General features: G+C 34.9%; 2 non-coding genes across 2 annotated transcripts; both read left to right on the top strand.

The window, feature by feature from the left end:
- Positions 1–12,185: 12,185 nt before the first annotated feature.
- On the top strand, positions 12,186–12,257 carry Trnaa-ugc (transfer RNA alanine (anticodon UGC)). Its single transcript has one exon. It is a non-coding gene; the product is annotated as a tRNA-Ala (tRNA).
- Positions 12,258–14,750: 2,493 nt separating this feature from the next.
- On the top strand, positions 14,751–14,822 carry Trnaa-ugc (transfer RNA alanine (anticodon UGC)). The gene has a single exon. It is a non-coding gene; the product is annotated as a tRNA-Ala (tRNA).
- Positions 14,823–15,915: the final 1,093 nt, after the last annotated feature.

Below are 15,915 nucleotides of genomic sequence, written 5' to 3'. Positions count from 1 at the left end.
ACAACATGATGTAAGCCAACAGCCAGCATTCATCGACGGAATCAGAGGGAGAAACCTGTCAGATCCTAATCAATTAGCTGCTAGTGTCACTATTGGGAGATTGAGGAACTGGTGTGAACGTCATACGATAATAAAATTGTAAATAACACAAGGAACGTATGGGAGATATTGGAAAAGTACTGGTAAAATATAAAAATGTACTAAAAAGTGTGCATATTGTGTACGGTTTTTTACCATATAACTACCAACGATACCCTAAACCGCTTTTTATGCGGAGAAGATCCTGTATCCCTGAACATCAAAGATTATTACATTCCTTCCTAAACCACAGGAGGACCTGTTAACCATGAATGTTATGAGTATAGTTCACGGAACTCGTTTGCCATGAAGCGCATCCGTTCGGATTCCGGTAATTGTCGAAGTGGCATGCCATACAGGTTGTGTTTGTAGGTCAGGGGTCCTTTGTGGCTGGAACTGGGCACCTGTGTTTTCTCTCGATATCTCATTCTAACTGATATCGTTTGAAATTACCTATCCGCCGATAAAGTTACAATGAAAAAGTAACATTCTTCCCGATTTATGCACGAAACAAAATATCCGGAATGTCAGTGAAGGTTTACATCTAAAGGTCCTGATTTCTGACCGAGATTCCCGTGGAAATTCCTAGTTTGTGGGAAACATATCCGTATTCGGTGTATCTGGTGTATAAAAATATTCATAAACTGTAATTTATTGAAAAACCCATCTTACGTTATGTTATATAGTATAGATATTAAATGTCATTTGACTTTGAACGAACCAAGTGAAGTTGTTGTACTAAGAATATACTCAAATGTAAATCCATGTGTATTGAAAAAGAAGGCACGGTATATTTCGATATGGTATAAAATATACTATATGAGATTATATAATAGTTTAATTTCAATGAGTACGTTTATTAAAAAGACATATTCTGATTGCTCTATTAAGGGTATGTAATAGGTTTATCCCTCAGTATTGTGATTGTTGTAAGTCGATGTCCCTGACAGCGAGACGTTGAGAAAAGTCACTCCAAACAGTAACACCTCGAGTACTGTCCTGGCTATGGCTATTGTTGAATTTGGTGACACGACAGATGGGGTTCATCTTTATCACGAGATAGAATCACTGGATGGGAACCTATACACGAGCGAAATGATGTCGATCTATTATAAAGTAAGCACACTATGGGAACGTATACATATGTTAAATTATAAAAGGCTACCCGCTGGATGCTTGTTCAGACATCAACAGGAAATACGTTATGTGTTACTATTACTTTTTATCGAATTTCAGACGTATAAGTTATTATTTTTCTCTTTTTTTTAAATTATTGAATGAGACGAAAGTAATTTAGACTTCTGTTATCCGCTTCATTGATAAGACCGGAAGTGGTACACACTTCCTCACTCATCCCGCCATGATGAATTTCACATTGCCTTTCATCTTTGATAATGTTGATAGTCTCAGTCAATTGGTTGCTTTTTTTGAATGTCATGAATGCAGTAAGATATTTATCGGCATAGTCGATGCTTCAACTTTAACTGGTAATAAATAGCCTTGAACGCAACATAAGTTTTAAATACAAGTGCATGGTGGGATAGGAGGACAAAGAGTGCTGAAAACGATATAAGCATAATACCTATTTTTCTATACAGGAAACAAGTAAATAGTATGACACCAGATCACCTGTAAAATATTTATTTAGTGGTTGTTTTTGCTTAACAGTCGACGTCGGAATGACGTATCCGGTATGTAGGGACTGAGTTGCGTTCTGTTTCCTTGTAGTAGTGAACCTCTCGCTAATTTAATAGTGTTACATGACTGAAACATACTACGTTAAGCAAAAATTTGATCACTTTGGTGTATCTCGGCCAGGCGAACAGAACAGAAGGTTTTTCTCAAAAAAGCGACCTCACAACTCATACCCAAAATATACTCCTGTGGTTGCTATTGTAGTAAAATGGTAATTAAAACAACTGAAAAGCGACGTTACGTCAGACAATCACCATGTATGCGAAATGAGTCAATTACAAAACTCTTTCATATTTTCTCTGGTATTGTATATTCATGATCCAATATCATTAAAGTGACATTGCAGCAGTTGTTAGATAATCTATTTTGTCATACATAGGTTTCATTTTAATCAAAACTAAATTCCACGTGACGAAATCGACTGGTATATAATTGGAATGATGGATGGTGTTGTAGAATAGGGCAATAGTTAGAGCTCTGTAATTTGTCAAGTTAACGTTTTGTCATGCTCATTAAACTTAAAAACCCACTAAATTATCCTTTTAAAATTAATGATTTTATGAAATTCTCACTTAATGTTCCAGTAGGGAATTAGACGACTAGTTGATCACAAATCCCTAGATGTCATCAAAGTGTCTATAAAGTATATGTATTTTGTCGTATTTTCTTTGCTATAAAACGCGGCATATTTTGGATTTGTTTCATAGAATTTTGTCCAGAATCAATATGTATTATTGCTTGACATATCATGTCATCGTATTTGAAAATAAATAATAGTGAAATTGAATGTTTGAGTTTGTTATGAGACCACCTTAGTAATTCCTGATCAAAGAACTAGCGTACACAACGTCTAGCCTGGTTTGTCTAGTTAACATCACCAAGTAAAAGGTGTATGATTACCATAGGAATGCTGTGTATTGTCACATGGACAGATATGAGGTGTCCAGGTTGACTTATGAAATATGACCACACGTGAATTACATTTGTCATCTTTACTTTCTAGGATTTACACCATGTTTACTATCCGTTAGGTGTGACGTGTTGTTATTTACAACAGGTTTAGGACATTTACTGCTGGTGGCATGGAAACTGGTCAAATAAAACAGGCAACTTAACAAAACGTGATTATAGTAATATACACAACAATACCATATGGGAAACTACAGTAATTGGACGTTAAATACATGTGGCAGATAATAATTATTGAATCATTACATAATTTGTGTATATATACATGTGAATATATTTGGATTTCAACTAAATTTTGTGTAGATAATTTTATGTCATTTTGGGGGTTGTCAATAAAACAATGAGCGCAATATGGTAGAAAAAGAAATATGTAGTAGTTAATCATTAAATATAATATTGATAAATTATATTAATACTTAACTGAATTAATTATTTATTTGGATTCCACATGTTGTCTACGAACACATGAAGAGGTTGTATAATAATCTGTCAGTGCCCTTCCAATACTACTCTCTTTCCGACACAGTTAGGTAAGGAAACAAAGATAAAACCTTAATTGTAATAATTAAAAAACAGGGAGTCGGTAAAGGAGTGATTATTAATTCATTGAAGAAAATACAAATGCATTGTGTGGTCATTAAGTTCGTTACTATGGTGACAGAAACCCCATGGAAGGCATTAAATGTCTTGTGTCCCCTTCAGTACAAAGAGACACTGTGGGGCAGGTGTTTCTCCCCCTCCTACGATAAGCGGTCTGATTGATGGGGGAATGGGAGTTTTTGTGACCCGCCCGAAGTACAATTTGATTGTCCTACTCAAAGCGTGTCCATTCTCAGCTTTGCAATGTGTTAAACTATGTTCTTAGTTTCGGTTATTTATATATTATATAAAGAATTAAACAATTCAACTGAAAAAAACTTATTTATTCATTTTGTTTTTAAACTTTACTTTGTGTACCCCCATTAAGTAACCATGGTTGTTGTCAGAAGTTGATCGTGTAAGCCAACAATACCGTAGATATCGTGGCCATCGCTACTTCGAGCTCATTTGTTACAAACGCGGTTAGATTTGTGGAATTATTTTAGTGTTATAGTAAAAAACGATAGTTATTTATTTCCTGTTACTATGAATACTATCACAAAGAATTTTGTGATAAATTTTAAAGTGCTTTGAACTTGCGTTAATAGTTGCTAAATTTTAACATCAATTATCAGTTAATACTATTGTGTGTAATTTGACATTCCTAAGGTTATATTCTTGATCATATTTACGTTTGTGACATTTGAGATAAAACCCCATATGTGTGATAACTGTGTATATCCTCTGGCAATTTACTTTGATACCTTTTCTGAAAGATTTTAAGTTCCATTCTATTACATAACCGGATTAATGTCACGGCCATCCTAATTGCCTAAAGGACACTGACCACGGCTGATTAATCTGCCAATGAGCGATATCTGTCAATCATAATTCTGTAATTTTATTGTATGTACATTATTTAAGCATGAAATATTTTATTTGTAAAGCAGTTAGGTCTCCGACTTTGTACGGAACACATCAGCTATATTCTGGACACTCCAGAATAGCCATCCGTCAAGTCAAAGTTATCACCATTAAATTCCAAAGTTCAACTTCAACATTTTCTTACGTCATCTTTACTTCTTGACAAAACGTACGGAAGTTTCCGTATGTTAATTGGTGGAGATAATCCTGGTAGTACCCACTTCTACGCTGGGTACGCTTTCCCGAAACCTCAACTGCCAAGCAAGTATTTCCCGCTAGTGACTCAAAGAAGGACCAACTCTATTCGGAATCACACGGACTGGATTTTAACCAAGACTGTGTTCGCCATACTTTGGAGTTAACCAGGGTAACGTTTTGACTGTAACCATTCAGGATGGCATTATGCTATAGATGTGGAGGCCACTTCGCCTCAAACCATCCGATGTGTTGTCCAGCAAACGGATGTTAATGTTTCCGATGTGGAAACATTGGCCACTTTTCGAGAATGTGTTTTAATCGAACCGGACACATTGTACTACAAATGTTGGTACAACAGGATATTATCCCTGGACCAGTCAGCGACAACTGCCTATCCATCCTGTTCCTGTCCCGAAAAACTCTTCGGACAGTAAGTCCGTTATTCGCACTGCACCAAAGAAAAAGGCCAAGTCAACATCTAAACGGCGGCGGGATTCTGAACGTCTCAGGAAATTCCGAGAAACCAAAAAGGTATTGTGTATTTTTCCATTCAGTAACATTGAAAATAGTGAACTTCAAAACGATTTCCAGAAAGACTCTAACTACAGCAACCAGATAATTTCATTACAGTCAAAACTTGTTCGTACCAAAATTACCATCTCCAAAATATCAGAAAAGTGTGCAAAATTACAAAGATCAAACGAAATTCTAGAAGAGGAATGTGCGCGCGTCAAAAATGTGAATATAACCAATTATGTGTCTCAAATTAAGGAACTAGAAAAAGCATTGGACAACAGAAAGAAAATTATGAAAAGCAAAGACGAAACAATCAGTACATTACAAACAACCGCGAAACAAAAAGAACAGACACAACGACAGATTGCGAATTTAAAGTTCAAAATTTCGGAGAAGGACGAGGAATTAAAACAGAAACAAAACATAATCACAAGCCTCCAAAAACAACTTAGTTACTACAGCGCTCCAAATACTACCAGACCGAATACTTTTCCCGGACCACCAAACCAACCACAAAATAATTCACGACGCCAGCGACCACACATTTCCTATGAAAACCGAGCGAATAGACTCCATCAAAACAGAGGACAGTTTAATTAAGACGCGGGACGCGTCTTTCCCGGAGCGGAAGGAAGTTATCACAAAGAATTTTGTGATAAATTTTAAAGTGCTTTGAACTTGCGTTAATAGTTGCTAAATTTTAACATCAATTATCAGTTAATACTATTGTGTGTAATTTGACATTCCTAAGGTTATATTCTTGATCATATTTACGTTTGTGACATTTGAGATAAAACCCCATATGTGTGATAACTGTGTATATCCTCTGGCAATTTACTTTGATACCTTTTCTGAAAGATTTTAAGTTCCATTCTATTACGTAACCGGATTAATGTCACGGCCATCCTAATTGCCTAAAGGACACTGACCACGGCTGATTAATCTGCCAATGAGCGATATCTGTCAATCATAATTCTGTAATTTTATTGTATGTACATTATTTAAGCATGAAATATATTATTTGTAAAGCAGTTAGGTCTCCGACTTTGTACGGAACACATCAGCTATATTCTGGACACTCCAGAATAGCCATCCGTCAAGTCAAAGTTATCATCATTAAATTCCAAAGTTCAACTTCAACATTTTCTTACGTCATCTTTACTTCTTGACAAAACGTACGGAAGTTTCCGTATGTTAATACCATGATGTGATTAGATAGGGATGGATTATCGATGACGTCATCATGAGGAAACACATCGCCTTAAAAACCAAATTTCCGGCAGTACATCTTTTTATGCACTTCTCTGTATGTTTTCGTGTAGAATACGTGGCTCTATTTCTTTAAGCTTTCTTTTCCTCCCCTTGATCATTTGTAGAAGTTGACAATAGAAGACGCTACGTTTATGAAGCCTAGCTTAAATTAAAAAGCACTGCTACGACGTGATAAAGAAGAAATGGAAATTTTGTATACATACATGAGAAGATCAATTGTCTCCATTACGATATTTCATTTGTTCAAAACCCAATTAAAACATTACATCTGTATTATATGATTCAAAATGTGCCGTCTGTACCTGTAATATTATACGTTAGACTAATCTAGCATTCAATTTACGAATAATTTTATCTAATGAATGTTGGTTACCAATGGCCAATATGTTATTTAGTGTAGTTTGGTACCATCTCGTACAAAAGAAATCATTTAGTAAATGCAGGTGGCATTGAAATATTTGTAGCATCTAAAGTGGTTTCCTTGAAATGACATGATGAAGTCCTGGTCGTGTATCACTAGCTACCCTGCTGGTTAATATTGAACAAGAGGGTAGTATGTCATGGGAGGGTGAGAGACAAATGATTATTCATCATTTAACTTTGAAGGAAACTCAAATGTGCCAGAAACAACAATCAATACCGCTATAATATATTGATAACGAGTTGTCCATGTAGTTTGTTAAGAGAGTATTGACTGGGTTATAACTCCCTCCTGTTTTACACAGTGCTCGTTCCTACAGACGACATACGTACGTCAACACACTAACGTCGGTATGATGACAACCGACGCAGCAGTCCGCACCAATGTTTTATTTCCTGTCTGTCATATGCATCACTTTACAAATTATCTGTGTATAACACATTCTATTAATGATGTAACAAAACGCCACAAACGATTTTTTATTCTTTCATTTCAGCATAGAGTTGTGAGAAAGTGATTAGATGACTGAACTCTAAGCAAAAAAACACTTCTATGAGAGCAAGATTTAAAATCAACTAGAAGTAGTGAAAGGGGTAAGTGATGTAAAAAGCAAAACGTCATATGAGCAAATGCTGCATGTTTGAATCTAACTTGTATCTAACTTCCTAATTGGGTTTAAACAAAAATATGTCAGTTTTTAAGGATATAGACACGATTCATATTTTGTTCTCTGTATTTTGTTTTGTATTTTAGTTAACTATATTGGCATGAATTTGAAAATAATATTTTGACATAGATTCTCATTTTGACGCGGATTTCTTTTTCTTTTTGGTTGATTTTGTGTGCCTACGTCATTCATGAATGTATGTTATTTATTTGATAACTGAATCAGGACAATTCGTTTTATATACAGCTTAACCCGTACATGTGGCAGGTGTTTTTAAAAGCAACACAGATACTGATTTTAATAACTTAAAACATTATTACACTGAATAATACTGAATAATAAAAATTGGTAAATTTATACTGGTATGGGACTAATTGTATGACTGTAAACTGTTTCTAGTGTTTAGATATAATGAAACAGAGCCCGAACATTTATTTAAGTGATAAAATATTACGGTTAGATTGGTCAAGATAGCGTGATGCCAAGATTCTTGAAAGTAAATAAAAGACGTTTCTATGTTCTACTGTTTATCTATAAGAGGTATTATCATCCTATATAATTACACGTTTATAAAAAAACTAATCCCAAAGCTACATAATCATGAAATGATATTAGAATAAATTATTTATCTGAAATGCCCAGCAGATGGATATAAACACTGCTATTTATTGTAATTAACTTGATTAAACGTTAATGAACTAATTTTCTGAACAGAACTGGGCGGTCTAACATGGAGACACTCACTGTGTTCACGACTTTGATATGTGATTGAAATATCGTGTGATCCTATATATCTGTTAAGTTAAACAGCAAGTCCTTGTGTAGGTTTGTATATTGTAATCAACACATAAAAGCTTCACGGTCAATCTAAACACAGCAGTCCAATGGATATTACATATCTACAGTTACCACTGCAAGGTCACGCTTTAATGTGAGAAGCAATGGAATGGAGCGGAAACCACTTTGAGAACATTTCAGATTTTTTTCAACGTTCTAAGTAGTTCCGCTTGGAGGATATTCTGCCATGTTTGGAATTTTGAGCTATCTGGTTCATCTCAAATAGACTTACTACAAAGGATAAACTAGAAGTTTAATGTGGATCAAAGCCAGACGAACTTTTAATGAGAACTGCTGAGAGATGTAGAATAACAGGAATGAAGTATAAATCACTCACCTAAATGTATCAAACAGATAAAAACTGTGTATGAACATATAGCGTCAAAAATGAACATATGGTACATTGAATTTATATATAATTGTATACACTTTAACTTACACTGAGACTTTTCCGTTGCCCTAAGAACGACTATAGTAATACGTAACATTTAAAATATCGTTTATGACTGACACAACGTACAAATATTTCCTAAAAAGGGAACAGTTCATCAATGAAGCACCCAAAGCAGATTAGATAACACGGGATATCATTAACTGATTAATTTGAGATGTAAAGTAACACATGAACGTTTCAACTGTTGAAGTGTTCTTTGACAATTGGCAATATGTTGGTGAAATGATTTAATAGATGTCTTGGTGTTTTTCGATGAGTCGTCAACCTCTGGGCCACGCTTATTAAGATGTTTCAGTTGTGATATTTTCGACTTGACATCGTATCAACATGTTTCTCGCGTTTGATATTATACTCTAGGTGGACACATATTGAAATGAGCGTTTTCACACACTTACGTTTCTAAATAAAACTATGAACAAGCACCTCCTGTGAGATTGGAGTGATCTGGTGTCAACAAATGTCTCTTTCCCAAGGATATGTTACCACCTCCCACACGTTCAGCCCGTGCTTTACAATGCTCCATAAGATAGCTCAACTCGCTGACCTGGTTAGACCTACATCATCAATTAGATAAAACAGAAAATCGAGATATCAATGAAATATCTATGGCCTTTGTAGATGTTGGTGTGACGTGGAGTAGCGTTACATTGTAGGAGTTTTATCGGTGTTATTTCAGCCGTGGTGCCCTCACAGCTTACAAAGGTTATCGTCTACCCCATCCCTCTATCCAAGTGATACCCAGAAAGGAATGCTGTCAATTCATGATGATATGTTACTGGAAGCCACTCGAGTGTGTACAAACATGGGTAATTACCCCAAGATATTCAACAATCATTACCCATCCTTTTATCACTCTGATATCCAGTTTGAAATTATATAAATGCACGGCGAGGAAATGTTCGGTTGTGTATGAAAAGAAAAGGGTAATCACCTTTACAATCACAAGTGTTTTAAGTTTGCGTTTGTCCAATAAGGAAGGCCACATGACACAAAACATGATACATGCTGATCAGAAAACAAAGCACACTATGATTTATTTCCGTTTAAAATGCTTTGTGATACAGTATCATTGTCAGGATGTAAGCTGCCGTAATAACTTTTTGTTATGTAAACATCTTCATTTTAATAGTCGGAATATTGTTCCTCCCAATATATATAATTACGCTCCATTGTGCTGTTAAATATGTGTCTTCTTTCATTGTCCCGTTTTACTGTTCGTGTCATATTATTTAACCGTGTTCCTTTTGTGTGTCTTGATAAAGGGGCAGATCGCCTTGAAAATTTGACATTTTTTTGTCCACACGGTTGGAATTACTTCTTTGTCCCATATATATATAGATATTGCTGCACTTCTCATTTCAATTATTTGAGTAGAATACACTTCTATACTTAGAATACAGATATATTAATTACATGAGGATGCTGAATGGCTTTGGTAATGATGTGAGTTTTGGATCTTTATTTCATCTTTTCCTGCAGAACATATGGTATAAAATCAGACAAGATACAGTGAGTATGTACTTACATAAAACGCTGGCATTATGATTGCTAAAACAAGTAACAATATATCATGCTATAATGTCACGTCGTGTTGTCCTTAACATGAATTCAAGTCAATGTTTTCCTGGTGAATATAACATCAACCTTGACCACAGAGGAAAAAACGTCAATATTGATAGCAACTCTGGGGAGATAAATAATTAACAAAACCAAAAATAAGCGAAAGAAACCAAATTCCAAGCATTCGGATCTTTAAATCACCTACGTCCATGTTGATGAAAAAAATGCAAATATGTTAATAATTGGGAAATCTATCATACGTTTTACGGACAAAATGACAGCTGATATATACCCAAGGCTAAGTTTGTGGATGTTTATATACAAATATTAATAAATAATATGTAACTACATCACAGCTTACATATGGTTTTATATAAATAAATCGCAGGATAACGTTTACTTTATAATTACATGTGTTATCTGTAAACAGATCTTGTGATTTACCATTACCAACACACGTTACTGACGCACACAACCAAATTATTACGACGTTGATGTGAACGTTCCAGTTCCAGATCTCAAACATTAATCCCCCGGGAACCTGATGCTCAATTTTTTATTTAAAACAAAACAGAATGTATTAACTGATTCGTTTTATCAGCAGATGGATATTGTTCATCAAGCAAACTCTTCACTTTTATGTCAATATGATAAGCTGTGGGTTCATACATATTAAAATTGTTATGATATAGATCATTCACTTTTAGTATGTCCATTTACCTTTGATTATGTCATGACGTTATCAATCATTTCGTTGCTTAATTTAGCTTATAATGATACTATTATTGTTTGTATTGAGAGCAACGACATACTTGTGCCGATCATGGGTCGCATTTTTTTCATGACATCCTTAAGTGACCAGTCGGGCACATCCTTCTCATTTCAACCAATTTTATTGAAAAAAAAAACAATAGGATTGGGCAACATGCTAGGCCTATATACGCCCTTTCCTAGCTATAGATTATACCAATTAAATTATATACTAGTATTCAGTTGATAAATTTAACAAATAAGGTAAGTATGAAAAAAGGAAAATTATTAATATGCCATGTATTCTACTCCTGAAGTAAAAAAAAAAGTTCACAGGTTTGATGGAAGCAAATACTCTTCATAGATTTCAAAGTCAAATTTATAAAATCACTGACCGAATTCAAGGGCCAGTATGTAGTGTTTATATGTTTTTGTTTCATTCTATATCCGAACTCAGGTGACCGTTTAGGCCCATGGGCCTCTTGTTTAAATAAATATTCTTAATTCTGGCTTATACACCAGATGCTTTGATCTGGTAATATATGTTTTTATGACACATGTTTCCCTGATTTCATCTTATGCCAATAGTTTTTGCCCAGCCTTACCACCTGTCCGTGCAGTTCCTGCTGTGAGGAGTGTATAGTGCTTGGTTATATCCCAGATGTAGGGTAAGTATCACGTACAAAGAAGTTGTATCTACCTATGTTTCGTGCAGGTTAATGAGCTGTCAGGGTCGTTATCACAGGACCTGATACTTCAACATCGTATGGTGGTCATACTTGGAACTTATTTTGTCTAGTGTTTAATGTAATTGATCCTAGTATGTGTGGAAGGTAGATCGGCAACATTTTCTGTAATGTTGTGAAAATTTTAATTTACTCAATCTATTTTAATTTTCTTCGTTGAGCAAATATTATTTCAGTAATATGAGCTATCCTTCGACCCCTGCTGATTTTTTACAATTAAAAATTTTATTAAATCATTTATCAATGTATGAACTTCCCTGTGACTTTCTGTTGAAAACACCAATCATTCTGAACCTGGCTATACAATATGGTCGTCTGTTTAGCATGTGGGCCATGGATATCACAAAAATGAAATGATCAGAAACGTGCAATGGGCTACAGGGCATGTTTATATTGATGGTAATTGTGTTTATTAATCTCTAATCTCTAATTTCACATCAGTGGCCTTGTAAGGTGAAAATGTATATTTTAAAACGTGATACGTCTGTCGATAATTTAACAAATTGTAAACTATATGGCGGGGATGTAGCTCAGTGGTAGAGCGTTCGCTTTGCATGTGAAAGGCCCGGGGTTCGATCCCCCGCATCTCCAATAATTTGATTTTTTTATATTCAGTAGATGTCATAAACTATGTTTATAAAACATATTTTTAAAAACCTGGAACTAGAGCCGTTTTCGTTTATTTCGGAACAACCGGTTCGACCGTTTGTTAAAGTCATTATTTCAAGTACAAATCCTCACGGACCTGCAGTTTATGATACAGGCTTGTGAAGGCTTTTTCAAAGCTCGTCTGAAAACAATATGAAATCACCAGGTCCGTCTTTAATTAATAAACGAACAACTAGGTCCAACCAGTCAAACCCTATAATCGAAAACGGCCATGGTTTAGAAGTAGCATAACAACGATTAGTGCGATAGTGCTCGAGCTTTTATTACAGTTTTTATCAAACTATGGACATCTCTGTGACTTGATATGTAAAACACTTATTATACTGAACCTTGTATAGTAGTAATGCTTTGTTTGTTTGATTAAGTAACGTCCTATTAACAGCCAGGACTCCCATATATGTGGTGTGAGATGTGTGGAAGACTGCGGTATACGTGTTGTGTCTTCTTTTATAGTGGAAGTATTGCCCCATTTATAGTGCTATATCACTGAAGCATGCTGCCGAAGACACCAAGCAACACACCCCACCCGGTCACATTTTACTGACATCCAGTCATATTCGTTCTGATTCTTTCTGTCTTTTGCCCTTGTCCTTCAGATGTACATCATTTATGTCAAATTGTATACAGTACTTTTATATTTTGAACTCTTCTGTGCAACTCATCAATTGTAAGGGGCGTATGTTCTTATGTACATCAAGGGAAATACGAGTAAAGAAGTAAACCGAGATCTCCACAAGGCCATAGGGACATATCAGGTAGGTTTTAATGTTGGATGGGAAATGGGAAATCATATTTACAAACCAAATCAACAGAGAAAACCTCCAGATTGTCATATAATCTAAAACAATTCAATCAAATAATAATGAGACACACCCATAGAGAACAGAGGAAACGGGTGAGACAAATATCGTCCATGACAAAGTTTCTGAAAGTCTGAAAAAAGGAGGAAAACTACCGTTTTTATTACAATATTTTGGATATAGTGTGGATATGTTCGATTTTTTAAATTTAATTGAGGATTATGGGAGGCAAGTTTTTGGTCACGACGTTTGTTGATACCGATTAAATTTAGTGCTAAGTCTTAACTGAAAAGGAGTCAAGAAAAAATGTATTCAAATCCGACGATTGTTTTTGTGTCATTCAAGATTCTTTTAATCTATACGGCGTTCCTAAAGACACACAGATGCGATCACCCATCCTCTATTCTTTAGCTAATACATGACTACGCAACTTATTGCATGGTGTCATTCCTACGTTGGCAAACCTTAAGGTTCATCAACCGCACATAGAATGCTTTATTGAATTCACCCCATGAAACTTTCTAAACTCTCCTATCACGACTTGACATGCCAGTTGCGTTATGTAACATCATGATATCTGCAGTATGGTAAATATATTCGTTTATCAGTGTCCGGCATCAATTTTTATCCCGGATTAGTCGGGGGTCTGTCTTACTGTATACTTACAGTTCTGTGTCTGTAACACACACAAGTATTTGCTTGTGATATAAGAATAAGTGAAATGGTAACGCGTGTCTAATGCTTTGTACAGTATGTCCTGAAATGTACACGGACAGTAGCAAACCGCTGTCGGTGGTTTGCTGTCATTTACACTAGAAAGTTATCCATAAAACCGCCACCAGATCAACCAATTAAGACTTAATACATGTAATTTGTGAAACCTTTGTAGCGACTATACGTGTAAATGTACATTGTTTTCATGGAGATAGTTTGCTCAGATTAACGTTTGTATCAGCTCAAGATGAACTTTTGCTGGAGTTGTAGTAAAGGAGCAGTTGTTACTAGCGTTTTGTAAACATCGCTACGTTGTAAATATATGAAATGGCGAGATTTATTTTGAAAATAGAACCTGAATATTAAACGATAAATACAGAGATTTAGCGTAGGGTTTTATTTCAGTGAGCCGTTACAGATGCCAAACTTTTTTTCATCTCATGTTTTTTAAACATGTCGCTGAGTTCTGCTTCGTGTTAGTTTTATTTCTGTATGATTATTACCAGGACCATTCCTCTGATTTTTTAATTAAGGTACTCATTTTAACCTTTATTGCAAGATGTAAGATAAATGCGTAAATGAATAAGTCTAATATATTCATTTAAACGTTCCCATAGTAGGTAAGTTACTGGGATTCTCCCTGACAACTTCCACCAGGTTCAGATCGCCTTTTACAATCTTAAAAGCGTACAGTAGTATACCATATGGTTTTATTTAGTATGTTTGTCAGTGTTTTCAATAATATATCGAAAAATGAAATGATCAGACACTTACAATGTGCTTGTATATAACTGGATATTTTATACTCAAAATAATTTTGTTCATCAATCGTCAATCGGTCAAGTAAAACGTACAACGTCAGTCGATAAGACATCATGTGATTGTGCAATTGAGGTATGGTGGGGATGTAGCTCAGTGGTAGAGCGTTCGCTTTGCATGTGAAAGGCCCGGGGTTCGATCCCCCGCATCTCCAATGTTTTAATTTAATTTACATGAAGAACAGTGAAATTATCTTTCATGATTGCAAATAGCGATTAATTATTACGCGGAGTAAATATCCCTGTGCATTCTTCTTATTTTGTATGGTTGATACCTTACTGTTTGTTTATCAATAAAATAAATCGGTTAATTGTCATATGTCTATGTGTATTTGTAAGCAGATGTCATAAAACATACTTTTCTATCGTTCAGTGGTAAGATAATAAGTGAATGATTGTGTTCAAACTTAATACGGTTGTTATTCGACGAAATCTTACCATTGAAAAGGTCACTACCTCGAAACAACGATGAAATATCTGTTTTGGCAAATATAATTATCTTAATATTAAATAGATAAGATGGACATTTAAATTGTCCAGAAATTGACTGGCACTTACGTACCAATTTAGCGCTGAGAGTCAGCTCAAGCATCCGGCGTCCAAGAGCCCGATTATAACCTTATAAATACTCAGCATTTTTTTCTCAAATGCCAAACATAATTAGAGTTGTATAAATAATCTGACCTTTCATATATACAAACTAGGGTCAAAGGTCGTGCTTGTAGTAACTACAGAGACATTCCAGTGGAAATTTGGAGATGAACTACTCAACCCGTCTGAGTACACAGCAGGCCCGATGTTACAAGATGTTAACCGTTATTAATTACATTTTTACAGCATTTTATCTTAAATCTGTATGCAACCTTGTCCTTGTCAGAATTGGAAGAATGTTCCTCATGATAATGATACTGATTTTTTAATCAGAAAACCTACGGAACATAGATAATGTTAAAGTTACTGTATAAAGTATTGTTAGGACATTATCATTCACCCATATTCCGAATAGATCAAATAAAAAATAAAACGACATAAAACATTGGTTGGCATTTATTTGTTAGGATTTGTTTTTAAGCAATTTTTTCATCATGCTAGTATATGCTTACATATCAGCGTTTATAACAATAACGAAAACATACAAATGCAAGTCAGAAATATAACAACCATTATGACGTTTATCAACCGAAAACGAAATGATTATTGTTTATAATATATCGCTTGGCTGATTTACGTAAATAATGCTTTATAGCT

Source organism: Argopecten irradians, chromosome 2, assembly GCF_041381155.1.
Source record: "Argopecten irradians isolate NY chromosome 2, Ai_NY, whole genome shotgun sequence".
Lineage (NCBI taxonomy): Eukaryota > Metazoa > Mollusca > Bivalvia > Pectinida > Pectinidae > Argopecten > Argopecten irradians.
Note: the sequence above shows the minus strand (reverse complement) of the source record. Positions and strands in the feature narration are given on the sequence as shown.